This window comes from Phascolarctos cinereus, unplaced genomic scaffold, assembly GCF_003287225.1.
Source record: "Phascolarctos cinereus isolate Bilbo 61053 unplaced genomic scaffold, phaCin_HiC Scaffold_4;HRSCAF=312, whole genome shotgun sequence".
Taxonomy (NCBI): Eukaryota; Metazoa; Chordata; class Mammalia; order Diprotodontia; family Phascolarctidae; genus Phascolarctos; species Phascolarctos cinereus.
Genome location: NW_027555847.1, coordinates 612,020,174 through 612,026,173, shown reverse-complemented (window position 1 = coordinate 612,026,173; position 6,000 = coordinate 612,020,174).

Below are 6,000 nucleotides of genomic sequence, written 5' to 3'. Positions count from 1 at the left end.
ACATGGGGTTGGGATAGTATGAGCAGTAATATAGGTAGTGTTTCACAACATGAGTATAATGGAAGTGTTTTGCACGACTATACATGTATAACCTTTATTGAATTACTTGCCTTCTCAATGAGGGTGTGTGGGAAGAGAGGGAAGAAGAGAATTTGGAATTCAAAATTTTTAAAATGAATGTTAAAAATTGTTTTTGCATGCAACTGGGAAATAAGATAACAGGCAAGGAGTTATAGAAATCTTTCCTGTCCTACAGGAAAATAGAAGGGGAAGGGGATAAGAGAAAGATGAAAGTGACAGAAGGGAAGGCAGATTGGGTAAAGGTTTATTCATAATGCATGCCATCTTGGGGTGGGAGGAGGGGAAAGATGGGGAGAAAATTTGAATTCAAAATCTTGTAGAAGTGAATGTTGAAAACTAAAAATAATTAAATTAATTAATAAAAAATAAAATGAAAAAAAAAGATACCAGCAAAAAAAAAAAATCATACAAACTTTCCTCCTAAATCTAGCCTAAGAGCTTTATTATCACACTCTGTCATCTGGTAGATTAGCTATTCCTTCCAATTTTTTGTTATCTGCAAATTTTATAAACATACCTTGTATTGATGAAAATATTGAACTAAACTATTACAAGAGTGTAAGAGCATTGATTATTCCTACATTCTGGCATGCATCCATTAATCTACACTAGGCCAAATGTTTCAATCACCTAGCTTATGTTTCTCTATTTCCTCATTAAGAATACAATGAGAAACTTTGCCCAATGCCTTACAGAAATCAACCGCATTCCCTTCATCATACAGTCTATTAAGTATAACCAATGAGCCTGTTTAGGAAAATAGCAGATGAGAAAACACTCTCTCTTTGCCACTGCAGGTGAGCACCACCTTCTCAGAGTTACCTAGAGCACTGAAAGGACAAGTGAATTGTCTAGATTCTCATAGTTCGTATATGCTAAAGATAAGATTTGAAACTGAGTTGTCCTCGCTTCAAGGATATCTATTTATCTGCTGTGCCATGCTGCCTCTAAAACTAATAACTGTCTTAAAAGGAAATGACCTCAGGGAAAAATGTATTTCATGAATTCAAGCTGTTGGAGGGTGGCCATCTCTTCTCATTTTAAGAGCTCACAATCCATTTCTTTAATACTATATAGCAATACATCAAAGATGAATCAACTATACAGAAAATGCAGGTTAAAAACTAACATAACAAATGAGTTTTGGTCCAGGAGGAATAGGGAAAAGACATCAATAAACATAGCTATAAGGTACACTTTTAATGATACAGACAGTAGGAAGATGGCAAAGTATAATGGGAGCTATGAATAGGAAAATTACTACTGACTTTGGATATGAAGGAAATATCTGGGAACAGGTGGTATTCAGTTAAGATTAAAAAAATAGGTAGAAATTTAACCATAGCAAAGTGCACAACATATATTCTTTGCCTATTAAATGTTTGCCAGATTGAATTAGAGTACACAAAGATGGAGGAGTAAAGAAAAATCTGGGCCTAAGGGATAGTGTGAAGCAAGGTTTAGTGTATATAGACCATACATTGTGTGTTCAAGCAACAGAGGATAATCCAGTGTTGGTATATGGAGAGTATTATGATATGATATGAGAGAGAGAGAGAGAGAGAGAGAGAGAGAGAGAGAGAGAGAGAGAAAGAATGATAATTCCATATGCCAGGGGTATTAACTTCTAAAAAGAGTAATATGTATTTTACTCTGGATGCAAAAATGGAAAACATAAGATTTTTGAGCATATGAGTGATGTGATGAGGACTATTTATAAGAAAGATTACTCCAGCAGTACTATGAGTTGCATGCACTTACATTTTGCAAGAAATCACAGCTAGGTTCACTAACTCACAGTTTCAAAAGCCTAAAAAGGTTTCTATGTGTTTTGGGGAGTACTTTTATGAACCCCAGAACTGTATTTATTGCCTCCAGTCCTATGGCATCTCAGTAGTTTGGAATATACCTGGAAGAAAACTGAATAGTCTTCCAGTATAACCTATACATAAATGGAGCACCCACTACAACATACCTGACAATGGACCAACCACTATTCTTCAATATTTCTGAGTAATCCTATCCACTAGTATTTTCAATACACTGGGATGTATGACTTACATCTTAAACTCATTAAAGGCAATTTCACTTTCCCTTAAAAAAATTCCTTACTTGTACTACAGAGCAATTTCCTCTTAGCCATATACGTTTCATACCTTCTGGTCTGAAGATAAACCTGCTCAGAAAAAAAAAAAGTAAAAAATACACACGAACAAATACATATGTATTTAGTAAAATAGTAGTGGCTTTCTCTGTCAACTATTCTTACTTTATTATGCATGCAAAGAAGGAGACGTATTTCTTCTTTTATCCTTACCTTAAATCATCTGATTTTACTAGACTTTTAGTGATCTTTAGCATTTCTCATAAACATCAAATATTTCTGGATTTTAAGATGCCTTAGTTTTTCTTAAAGTAATTTGTAATTCTCTTATATTCATCCTTTCTTAATTGATTCTGTTTTCTGCTTCTATGTGAGTGTTTTTTAAAAATGAGTTAATTTTCTCATATTTGAAATCAGCTACAAGTGACACATCCTTAAGATGGAAAATTGTTAGCTTTCTTATAAAAAAAAAACTCTGAGGTTATTAATGTAAATATTATTTCCATTCTATAGATAAGAAAAATAAGCATCAGAGAAGTGAAGTGACATTCTCATTATCATACTTTTACTAAATGTCAGAATTTGGTTTCAATCCCAGGACTCAGGACTCCAATACAAGCCTCATTCAACTGTAAAAAATAGTAAATGCTATAGTAATGAAAATCAGAGAGATTGGAATATCACAATGGCAAGGTACATATTATTAAAAAGGAATAGATTCCACAAAGAAACCACGGTGAATTAAGGGTATTAACACAATATATTTGCTTGAGAAAATTCATGTATTGAAGCAAAGAAACAATGTGGAGAACATATATTCAATGATCAGTAGAGAAATAAAAATATAATTAAGAATATTCTCTAAGTAGAGTTTATGAGTGTAAGATCTGACATAGAGTTCAGAATATGAAAGTCATGATTCTGCTTCTAACCTTTAGAGACATGATTAGCAATAACGGATGGAGGAAATTAAACAAAAAACGTTCAATTTTTGCTTAGTGCTGTTCCCTTTATCTGATTAGAATGGACATAAGCGAGAAGGATAAATGGAAGATGAGTAAGAATATCAGATTCTCTGAGTGATTACTTGTCATGTTTGTAGCCTTTAAATGCTTTAGTTCTTTCTACTCTTTACTTGGTTGCTTGTCAGATCTATGATTACATCTCCTTCTACATTTCTAGGTACATATCCTTTCAAGACAGTAGACCACATCTGTCTTTTGCCAAACCATTCATCAGAGATGACTACTGTTCATTTTTCTCATTGGTCTTTATCAAAAAACTACATCTTTTTATTTTTGCTTCTCTATGACTGGGTGCTAGGTGGCATGTTGAATAAAGATTTGTTTCAGTTATTTACTTTTAGTTTTCATCATTCACTTTTATAAGATTTTGATTTCTAAATTCCCCTCTCCCCCACTCCTAAGATGGCCTGCAATCTGATATAGGTTATACTTCTACAATTATATTACACATATTCCCACATATTGGTCATGCTCTGAAAGAAGAATCAGCACAAAACGGAAAAACCATGAGAAAGAAAAAAAAAGAAAAACTAGCATGCTTCAATCTACTTTCAGGCTCCATGGTTCTTTATCTGGATGAAGATATCATTTTCCATCATGAATCTTTTTGAATTGCCTTAGATCGCTGCATTGCTGAGAAGAGCTAAATTGGTCAACGATGGTCGCCACACAATGTTGTTGTTACTATGTACAATGTACTCCTGGTTCTGCTTACTTCATTTAGCATCAGTTCAAGCCTTTGCAGGTTTTTTCTGAAATTCTTATGCTTATCATTTCTTATAAGACAACAGTATTCCATTACATTCATATAACACAACTTGTTCAGCCATTCCCCTATTGATGAACATCCCCTCAATTTCTAATTCTTGGCCACCACAAAATGAGCTGCTGTAAATATTTTTTATTTGCATGTGGGTCTTTTTTCCTTTTTTGATTATCTCTTTGGGGTATAGAGCTAAAAATGGGATTGCTGGATCAAAGAGTATGCACAGTTTTAAAGCCCTTTGGGCATAGTTCCAAGTTGCTCTCCAGAATGATTGGATCAATTCACAACTCTACCAACAATGCATTAGTGTTCCAATTTTTTCGCATCTTCTTCAGCATTTGTCATTTTCCTGTTATCATTTTCCTGTTAGCCAACCTGATTGGTGTGATGTGGTAGCTCAGAGTTGTTTTAATTTGTATTTCTCTAATCAATAGTGATTTAGAGCATTTTTATATAACTGTCGATAGTTTTATTTTCTTCATATGAGAACTGCCTGTTCAAATCCTTCTACCTTTTATCAGTTGGAGAATTACTTTTATGCTTATAAATTTGACTTTGCTCTCTATAAATTTTAGAAATATGGTCTTTATTAGAGACCCTGGATGTAAAAATTATTTCCCAGCTTTCTGCTTCCTTTCTGTTCTTGATTGCATCATATCCTAATTTTTTTATAGTCACTTCAAACTCTAAAATCTTATAACAAGGCAATACTCCTACATCTAATGAATCTATCAAAAATCATTTTCCTCCACATATTTTGCCTCCTACTGACCATTCCTGGAACCATACCTTTGCATCTTGTTCTTAACTATCATGAAATTTAGAAATTAGAATGAAAGTTTCTAGCTGGACCTCAAAATTAGATTTTAGCCTTTCTATGATCAATAGTGTTTATTTAGACCTTTAATAGCCCAAGGAGGGAGAAATGGACTCAGTGTGTAAATGAGACAAGTAATAACTTCAAAAGTCAAATGATGCTAAGTAATTACAGAGGTATTACTGTTCTGTGGAAAGTAAGAGACTTTTTTTTGAATTCCAGCACTGTCATATGAAATTGGGCACGTCAGTTCACCTCCTGAGGCCAAGTTTCCTCAACATGAGAATTTTGGAATAGATGACCCTCAGAGGTCATTTTTTGCCCTAAATCTCTAATTCCATGAAACAAATATCTCAACTTTACCTGAGCTTTTCAAGAGGCAATGTGGAATTGAAGACTGGAAATTGGTCCTTAAGTCAAAATTAGCTTTGAAGTCAGGAAAATCTGGGTTTTGATTACATCTCTGATACATACTTATTATTTTACTCTGAGCAAGTCACTTTAACTTTCTAATAGAGAAACTCACAAAGATTCAACATTGTAGAACAGATGACAACATGAACTAGTTGAGGGAGTTTTCTTGCCAAGAGTTCCTTTCACCAATGAAATCACAAGTCTCAAATAAGAGCAACAAAATTAAGAACTCTGTAGATTTTCAGTGTGATCTTTTTAAAATGACCATAGAATCATAGATCAAGAGCTGGATGAGATTTCAGAGACCATCTAGTCCAATCTTTAATTTTGGAGATGAAGAAACTGAAGCAATGGTTGATTAAATAACTTTCCTAAAGTCACATTGGTAATAAGTGTGAAATTTTGTATTTTTTTTGTTTCTCTGATTAGAGATAAAGGTCATTCCATTGTACAACTCACGGCAAGTAAAATTATAATCATTTTATAGCTGAGGAAATTGAGACTTAACCGTCTTGAAATGGCTTGGCTATAAACAAAGATCTTTCACATAGTTAGTATGTGTCATATTCAGTATTCAAAATCTGCCTTTTTATGTGAAGTTCAGCTGCCTTTCTATGGTTCCATATGAAGTCCCATGAATGAAGATGAACAAAAGCCAACTTTGCCTATGTGCTTTATTTAAGACTTCTTAGTCTTTGTGATATGGGACAGTATAATAACTTTCCAAGTATAAATAGTTCTAATCATATGACAACAACAATAACAACAACAGCAACAGCCATTTATATAGTAC